Below are 10,053 nucleotides of genomic sequence, written 5' to 3'. Positions count from 1 at the left end.
AAGGTCAGTGCCAAGCAGTTCGGAGCTGGCTGTCAGAGCTCTGAACCCAGTTCTGGTGGCCTCCATCAGCATGGCCACAGCACCTCTTTGCTCTCCTTCTTCCTCACCCATGTTTTATTTTGGCTCTTGGTTTGGAAGTTTGGTGGGGCAGAAAATGTTGTGTGATTTCTGAGATGGTATCCTTAATTTCAGCAAGCAAGACCATAGTGAAGGTCATGCTGTTCATTATATAAACGTGATACTTATTTTTCAGGTCCTACAACTGTTCGTTTCTACAAATGCATTAGGCAGGTAATGATTTAAGCTTCTTCTTATGATGGGCACGTTCATTTTTAGCCTGGGTTGCACTAGGATTTCTTTTGCATCCCTAGTTAATGGGTGGGAGGACAGGTTGTGATGGAACAACCGGTGCTGTAATGTTGAAAGGGTAGGAAGCAAGCTGTGCTGGGCCAAGGACCGAGGCTCTGCAGAGTGCTTCAAAGCAGCACACAAAATACTAATCAAACAGTCAGGTGCTTCTTTCTGCACAGCCTAAATGCAGAATCCCTTGTTCTGGGGTGCAGGCAGAGTCACGCTTGTCATGAGGTTTCTGTGGCTCAGGTCTAGATGGCTCTTGCAGTACTTTTGCTTAGAGGGCAGACACAATCTTTGGTGAGAGGGGAAGCAGCAGAAGAACCCTGAACCCAGGTTGTCTGCCTTGCTCGTTTTCATCACTGCAGCTGTGCTGGGTGGTCTGGAGACAAGCAGAGGTGGTGTACAGGTTGTGTGTGGGTGTTGATGGTTGGATTCAGGCAGGAGAAGTGGTGTGCAGACCCACAGCAGGGAAGGGCATATGGATATAGGCAAGAAGAAGCAGCTCACCCAACTTATACTGGGGTGGTATTTTGACAGCCTGCTGTTGTCCAGACCAGTCACTGAAATGGTGCAGTGGAGTGCCAATGGGGCACATCAGCTGGGACCATGCATCTTCATGCTGGATGTGCTAGTTTAGGCTGCAGGAAATCTGATATTTCCCCTCATGAAGAATAGCCTTGATAAAAGGCCTCTGTTTGTAGCATTTTTCATGCGAAGAGGCACATTAAATAACACAGCCATAAAGGTAGATGCAGATAAGAGCAGAACAGGGGGAGGGGAGATTAATTGATACAGAAACTGGAGAAGAACGAACACGAGGATGGATAAGACAAGGAGTTAGAGACCAAGATATCAGACTTCGTGGACAATACTTGAAAATGAGCACATTTATACTGTGTAAAAAGATCATGAGGAGAACCGTGCAGTGTGGAGAAAGAAGTGCAGGAGAAAAGGTCAGTGAAGTGGGTGGGTTGCAAGTCTGACAGTAATGTACAGATTTTAAGCTAAGTGGCATAAGCATATACACAAAGAGGACTGTCTTTGTGTAGGAACCAGACAATATCTGGTTCTGATCTGGGATTACATCTTTCTTCTCTCTCTCTCTCTCTCTCTCTCTCTCTCTCTCTCTCTCTCTCTCTCTCACCCTCTCACCTCCCACCTCTCCCTGCACCTTATTGTGATTACTGCAAGTTTTGGTAGTAAAATCCAAATTGCTGAATAGCAGAAAAATTACATTCAAGAGTATCTTTATAGTGACTTGTCATTACCATAGATTTTTATGTCTTCATGTAGTTAATATAACCTTTTTTGGAGAGAGTTGGAAGACAGTATTAAAAAAATCAGTTGGTTTCCTCACTTCACCACTGTTTTGAATTGCTCTAATTGAAACCAGCATTATTTTATTTGATCTTGTAATTAAACAATGTAATTTATATTAATCCATTAAATAATTTGGCTAATTGCTTTTATACTGATTGTATCTTAGCCTTTTTTCTTTTAAATTAGCATTGGAACCAAGCAGTTATCTACTGAAAACCAATAAGCCACAAGTGAAGAAAAGATCTTTTTTACTCGTGGGGATTTTATGTTTAGGTTCTTTGATAAAAACTGTGCTAAAATGTAGACACAGAAGCCCTGTTTCTGCCAGATGTTTAAGCATATCACTCCACTGGTGCTCAGTAAACTTAGGGGCTTTCTCGAATCAGAGTCTAAATGATGAAACGTCAAGGTTTTGCTGGAAATTAAAGCTTTGCATCCCAGGGAGGAAAAGGGTGGCTTCATACTAGCAAAAGACATTGGCTTTATTCCTATTTCTGTATCACTGACTTATGGAGAGCAACCTTGGTCAGTTGCTCATCCTAAGCCCCATCTGCTTGCTGTGTACGGCTGGGAATGTTCACCATGCTGGGGAATGTCATGAGGCAGTAGCAGCTGTAAACTGTGTTCAGATTCAAAGGGCTTAGGTGACTAATGAAGTACAACAAATAATGCAGAGCAAACAGCTTTACAATCTCTCTTTAAATTGAAATCTATTTATATGCACTGAGATAACATTCATTCCTAGGAATACATTTGCAGAGATCAGGTGGTGAACTATCTGAGAACCTGAAGGATTCTCTTGTGCTTCAAAAAATCTGTTCTCAGTTCAAATGCTTGAGTACACCTTGTCTTGCTGAGGTTGAGATCATTGTGTAGGAATACCCAAGATGCATATGCCCTAGTGAGAAGTTCAAAAAGGACTCATCTATTGCAGGGAATTCTTACTTCTGTACTTGTGGTCCCTAATTATTACCTTGCCATATGCAATTGAAACTGAGAACCTGCTTCACCATACAGGAAAGCATATATCAAAATAAGCAATGGTCTCAGAAATCAAAATGGATGAGAATGTACAAGGTAATTCTTCAGGCTAAAATAATTTTCTTCTATATCTACCAGAGTTCAGATTTTTCTTGGAAGCTCACCTCTACCATTTGTCAGTAACAGGTCTGTCAGCTTAAAAAGAGTGAAGAGACAAGATACAGCAGAATGCTTGACAAAGATAGAAGCAAACATCAGAAGACAGAAAATACGAATAGGCAATAGATTTCCATCTCAGGGAGATCCACAAGCATGATATTGTTCTGCAGATGCTCAAACTTTACCTTCTGGGCACAAACTTGATGGCTTTACATCCATTTCAACCATTACCAGTCCTGGGTCCCTGTGGGCCTGTTCAGTGCTTTGCTGTGTTACCGATCTTGTCATGTCTAAGGCCTTGTCTTAACCTAAGGACTGCATGAGTTAAAATTTACCATGTACTTCATTGCTGCTCTGATACCTCTATGCTGGTGGTATCATAATCTAGTTGAATCACACGTGTTGCAATTTTCCCACCTATCATGGCTGGTTTTCTCAAGCATTCTTATTCAGCTGGCCCAGACAGCCAGCTTTTCCCTACCCACCCTTCTATTCATTTCAAAAATGTGACTGCGTAGTTTCAAGCTTACTTGTTACGTATTTCTGGTAAATTGTAGTTGCATTAGACTAATTTCTTATAGCCTCCTTTTGTCTTTTTATTTCTGTATTCTAGCACTAATTACTAGTGATGTGATTAATGTTCCACATACCTGGTAGCTTTGTTCTTTCTGGTTTTGAGATGATGTTAATTAATCCAACTTTGAAAAAATACTTGCAGTCCTGATCATATGTCACATTTCTAATTCTTTCTGGAAACTGGAGGCTATATAAAAACTGAGTAATTATTTATGAGGAAATATATTTATGCAACTATACTTGTAGAAACTTTTGGTCTAGGTATCACTGTCAAAAGTACCAACTGCAATTAAGAGGATGACCATAAGTAATTCTTTTTTATATTTATGTTAGATAGGCTTAAAGCAAAGGCTACAATATCATTCCTGTGTCTTTTCATAGAACTATAGTGAGGTGTGTTCAGTTTGAAGAAACAAACCCCACAACACAAACCACAAAAAACTCTACTCTTTAAAAATGTCAGGTTCGTTCAGAGACTTTTTTAAAATGCCTAATAAATATATGCAATGTTTTTGGGGTTTCCTGTATTGATAGCCCTGTGCGTATGAGTATTAAATTGTATCAAATTGCCATGGTTTTGTTGATTCTAGACAGGGTGAGATCATCACATAATAGCAGTTTGGGAGAAAATAAAGAAACAAGTACACTAGATGCAATACAGGTAGTCACATCCCTTACTATGCTGCTGGAAGGTATCAGATATGACAAGAATGGAGTAGTTGAGGAACACAGAGAAGAAAGAATAGCAGTTACTTTCAGAGCACTTCGGTTTATCTTGCAATGTCTGTTTTCTTTGCAGAATCACTAATGGTCACTATTATCGGAATTGTTAAAGTGACCTTTAAATTGCCTTACAAATATCTAGTTGCGGATGCAATCTACCTCTGCACAATAGTCAATTGTCCATCCCAAGTTAAACAAAACAAAAAAACAGAGAGCATTTCAAAGTATTTCAAGCAAACCCCTTCAAGTATTTTTAAGTGTGTCCTTAGCTTTGCAATAATGTCACCTTTTAGACAATGTTAGAAGTGGTTTTTGTCCTGGAGAATGGCTAAAATCTTGGAAGATGATAAAAGCTTTCCCCACCCTGCCCCCCAGGATTTTGGTACTGTATGACTGAGACAGCATATAATTTTTATTGAATTTCATATGTATGTCTGTACACACTTATGTACCTAAATGTATACATATACTTGCACACCATTTGGAAGAAAATCTAACAAGAATTTCTACAATTGAGTGCATATCTTTTTCTCTACCCATAATACTAATGCAGCAGCTGTGTCTCCACAGCTGTATGGGTATCTTTACTCTCTCAGCTCCCTATGTTGGTGTGACACTTTATAAAATTTTTGCATGTAATATCACTTCAAGAGAAGAGGTTTGGTTCTAAATGGCCTCAAATCTTTCTTACATCCTGTGCATCATTACAGTTCTGGGTTTTTTGTGGCATCAATATCCTCGGTGATGTGACTGATATTTCAATGATGATCTGACTTCCAGTTTACACATATTAATCCAGATGAAGGATTCTGATCAATCTTTACCCGGTCTGAAGTTAGTTTCATTGTCTGCACCAACAGAACTGATGTTAAGATGCTGCAATGGACTCTCAACACCACTTGCAGCTTGAGTTGTTAAAGCCAATGCTTACTTGTAGAATCACTGTTGCTGTTTTTTATTATTGATACAGCTCTACTGCTGTTTGTGAGGCTTTGCAGGAAATACAGGTCCCTGACCTTGAGGGCCCTCAATGTTGCTGCTGGTGGAGTGCAGGAGAGGCGTCAAAAGAAAGCCTAAAGTTGAGAGAAGAGGTGATGTTTATGGGAAGAATGAGTATGAGTGTGGGTGAAGAACTGAGATAAATTTGGTTATATAAAGCTCATTTTGATGGGCCAGATTCTCAGCCTCATTCATTAAGCTGAGTGTTCATTAGGCCTGAGTGCTAAGCGAGGTTTCCTCTGCACAGAGGAAACTTCTCATGACGAAAATCAGTGTGAGCTCACTTGATCCCTTCTTGGAGGACATACAGGTGTGCTCTGTCTTGGCCCATGATGGAGTGTGCTGCCACCCACCAACCCTGCTGCCAAGAAGGTCTCCTGGGACAGTGGAAGCCTCAAGGTGGCACACAAAGGTGATTGAGCTGCTTGCTGGCTCAAGCACTCTCTCATGATGTTTGGGAATACTTCAACTTTCCTCAGTCTTGTGCTGAAGCCAATCTAATGGGACAAAAGTTAACTCCCAGAAAAAGTTGCAATGTCCCAGAGATAGTGACATTTCAGCATCCCCTGAAGGCAAGGGGCAGAAACTCTTTTAATGAGGGGAAAAAAAATATACCAGGTGAGATTAGGAACTGTAAAGCATAGAGACTGGAAGCAGCCAGTTATGTAAATACTTGAAAGAAAATTTTTCTCTGTACAGAAACTGAGAGAAAAACAGTTTTTATGTGAACATCCAAATATAAAGAGAATAACTTTCCTCATGTGCTATGGCAGAGGCAAAATACTTGGTGCAGGGAGGAACAGGACGTTGTTTGTTGCACTGGATCTTCAGTACTGGACACAGCTAAGGGTACAGGTGCCCAGTCAGGTTCCTGTATGTCAATGTAACAGCATTCAGGCGCCTTGATCCAAAGAAAATGCAAGATAATTTAACATAGCTTGGTCAAGACATAAGGATAGAGTTAGCAGCAATCTTGCCTATATTTCATGAATGCAAAATTAATATTTAATATTTTAAAATGTCCCCTGTACATTGGAAATCTGAAATGTTCTTTGAGGCAAAAGGCAGAATTAAGGCCTAGTTTAAGGGTATTGAATTCTGTTGAAATCTTTGCATTCACAGTTGTGTTCACTCAGGCCTGATTTTGACCCTAAATTAATCTTAAGGGACTAAATTTAACTTAACATAAATGTACTTCTGTATGCTTGTATACATAAAAAGGCATAAAAAGGTGCAGTTAGCATAGAAAATAAAATGCAGCTAATTATTGCAGAGCTTTTTAAAGTATGTTTGCAAGTGATGTGTTTTCAAAACAAGCTAAACAATAATTCATCAGCTTGTGTACCACATGCTGGCTGATGAATAAAGTCAGGAATCAGGAAGCAAATGTAAATATGGGATCTAATTCCCAACTGCCAAATTAGAAGTATTTTGTGCCCACTTTGCACAGGTGCAAGTGACAACATAAGTTACAAAACAGCTGGGAATCTGGTCTCACAGTCTGTTGTACTGTTCAAATAATTGAATTCAAAGTGTGGTTACTGACTAACTAAAGCCTCTTCAACTGTATTGGTCCTCATTTCTCAACCCCGGCCTGAGAGAAGACCAGGCCATTTGAGAAGATTGTCGTTCAAGCTTATCCTTTCAATCAGAATCCACAGGAAAAAAAAAAAAAGGAAGCCAGTTTCTTTTATGGTGGCAGTTAATCTGTCAGGAGCAGATTCAAGTTTTGGCAAAGATCTGTGGCGAGATAAAGTGAAAAAGCTGCCAAACAGCATTGTTAGCATGGGGAGGAGGAAGGGAGGGGAGCTGACACAACTTCCCCAAGTTAAATGCCAAGCACACCTACATCGTTTTCAGTCAGGCCATGTGAAAACCAAGATATTTATAGCTGTAGTAAGTTTTAGTGCTCCTTTACCCTGGGGGCAGTGTGTTCACAGCAGAAAAGGATTCATAATATCTAGTGCTAGTTTTGAGAATATTTTTATAGTTTACTTAAGTAAGTATAGCATAACCTGCTAATAGTTTTTAAATAAAGCACATCTAAACAATTGGTTTGCAGTGTCATGTGATTTATGACTTAGAACAGTGTTCTCATAATTTTAGCTGTATTTCTTTCCTCTCTTGCATTGTCATCTGCAGTTAAGACCTGGAAAGAATTTGATACCAGTTTTAGGAGGGTAACTTTATTGAGAGACTCTCTCTTCCTAATGAGATTTAAAAATCTGTCTTCAACTGTATTTTTAGATAGTTGCTGCTGAGTAAAAATGGGTATTTATGCAGTCATTGCCTTGGTGGGATGCTGCTTTATCTGCTAAGTCAGAAACAAGATATTTTTAAGGGGAGATGTTAATAAACATGACTGTAAGCCCGCATCATATTGAGTACCTACCTCACCTGATTGTTATGTTTTTCGTGGGGCCTGGAACATAAACTACTAAAGTAATACATAAAATAGAGACCAGGTAGATGTACAGTGTCTTCATACCTCTGCTACACCCTGCAATGCAGGGTCCCTGGAGGAACTCTCTCTTTGCATTTTCCTTGCTGCTGGGGCAGAGGAGCTCCCTCACACCTGGATTAGCTGTGACAATGCTGTTTGTTGCCAAGGAGGAGAGCTGGAGGCTTTCCTTCCCTGGATTTCCCCTTGGTAACTCAAACACTGCTCTTGTAATTTAGTCCAGGAAACTTTGTGCTACCCAGAGCACAATCTGGCTGGTGCCGCAGAGCCTGGTGGTGCCTGGTGAGGGGTGCTGAGCCTCCTGCTGTGAGATCCTGCCACCAGGCAGCCTCCATCTGTCCGTGCCAACTGTCATCCCTGCTCTTCGCTGGTCACCCGGTGCTTTAGGGCACTGTTTGTTCTTTTGGGAGTGGAGGATTGGAAAGGATCGTCAGGGTTACCAAGACTGCTCTGCTGTAACTGCAAGTGTTTGTGGAGTTTCTTTCATGTGTAGATGACACCCGGTAGGATCCTTGGCCGGAATAATCCAGCTAGATTTATTAATAAACACTACGTGGCCATTCTTGTGTTGAGATATTCTGAATCCAGAGAGGTTCCCTGAATTCCATTTGCTGTTTCAGTGTGAGCATGCAGAACAGCACATTGGGTTATTGGGATGTGCTCAGAGTATATGTTTTAAGTGTCTCTTTTCTCACGAGCTTGCATTTTTTTCCCACGTTATTTTCTAAATATCATGGTTCAGGTAGAGAAGTGTTTCAGAGGTTAAAAGTGCATCTTTAAGGAAGCATGTCATTGATATAGTCATGCACTGTGCGCATAGCTGGCATAGTACTCTCTTCTCTGGTTGGGTAGCCTCTAATGAGATCTTTTGAAGATGTCAGCTGTTTGCATAAAATGTAGAGGAAATCTGGGATAAACAGAACTTTCAGCTTTTGTGGGTCTCTTAGCTCCATTTTCTCTTCATAGATTTCAATCTTTAGTCAGCATTTTACTCCCCTACAACTGGTCAAGCTTGTTTGAGGGAAAATTAGGTCTTAGTGTCTGTATTTCTACTGAGTATCAGGTAGCTTGATCAATTTTAATTACAGGAATGAGCTGACTTGGTTGTAACCTGTTACTGGTTTTGTACCAAAGAGAAAATCCCACCAGAATTTCCAGAATCTTTTGGGTATGGTAAGTATGCAAAACATAATCTACAAGATAAAATAATGAAAAGGCAAGGAAAGAGTTTTCTTTGGCCATGGGGGAAAAGTTTCTACATCCAAGACAAATAATTCATGTAAATGGAAATATTTGGGAGTTCATGCTGACTGGAGGTCACTTATAGTACAGCACAGGTCGAGGATCAGTCCTGGGAGACTTGATTTTATTCACTTTATACACTAATAGCCTTTAAGTAGGAACATGAAGTCAAGTGATAACATTTGCCAATGGCACAATCTTGTGGGGAGCAAATTAACATGAAGTCAAAAGATAATAAAATTCAAAATGACTGGAATAGACTAGAAAAATGGGTAAATAAGTAGCTTATGGAATCTAGTTCAGAGAAATTGAAGGTAGAGAGGTTCACACAGCTACCTGGTGTCCTGCACACAGGAATTTTCTCCTACCTATGGCAGGTGGACCGTTGACAAACTTGAAATGTAAGAAGACGCGGCTTGGGAGTTTAATCTCCAGCCACACCAGAAGCAGTGAGTGGGAAATGCCATCGTAAATCCCAAGTGACTGCTCTTACACATGCAAAGGCTTGTTGTGAAATACCTGGACACTTGGAGGAAGCTCTTGAATTAGTTCCTAAGTAGAGACATGGTTGAAAGTTTTCTTACGGCAAATGTGTTTTCAGTGGACAGAGATCCCCATCCACGCACGGTTCAGAGACCATTCCTTGTGCAGGGTGTACTGCTCTGGAGAAGGATATAGTAATTATATCCTTTACTGTTATGGTAAAGAGCCTAACAGACCAAACACTGGATACAGTTTGAAATATTTCATAATGTGTGTTTAATGACAGCTACATGTAAATCCATTCACATTCCATCATTGCTCAGATTTTCTAATTACAAATTGACAGTTGGTTTTGTGTTTTTAATTTCAAAGCTGCTATCTACTCTCTCTTTTTTTTTTTTAAACTGCCATACAGTAAGATTGAGAAATTGAGTTGGCTAGGACTGCTGAGTAACCCCATGAACTAATGAAGTAAACATTTGCAACCACTGTGACATGGAAATCAAATCATCCAGCTCTCCCTGGTGTACACCTGCAGAAACCTGTGATTCACCTCTGAGTCACTCTGCAAATGTTAGCAGGGCAAAGCTGACAGCCGTGTAGAGAGCTCACTCTGCTGCCAGTTTTCTCCTTCTCTCCTGGAATAATGACATTAATGATGCTTCCAAATGGCTCACGGGGTTGCAAAATGAGGGATCTAAAAATCCATGCGGCAGCTTGATTTCCTAATAGGGTGCATTAAGTAGGACATTGCA

The sequence above is a fragment of the Neopelma chrysocephalum genome, unplaced genomic scaffold (assembly GCF_003984885.1).
Source record: "Neopelma chrysocephalum unplaced genomic scaffold, ASM398488v2 Primary Assembly neopelma1_69, whole genome shotgun sequence".
Lineage (NCBI taxonomy): Eukaryota > Metazoa > Chordata > Aves > Passeriformes > Pipridae > Neopelma > Neopelma chrysocephalum.
This window is presented reverse-complemented; position numbering follows the sequence as displayed.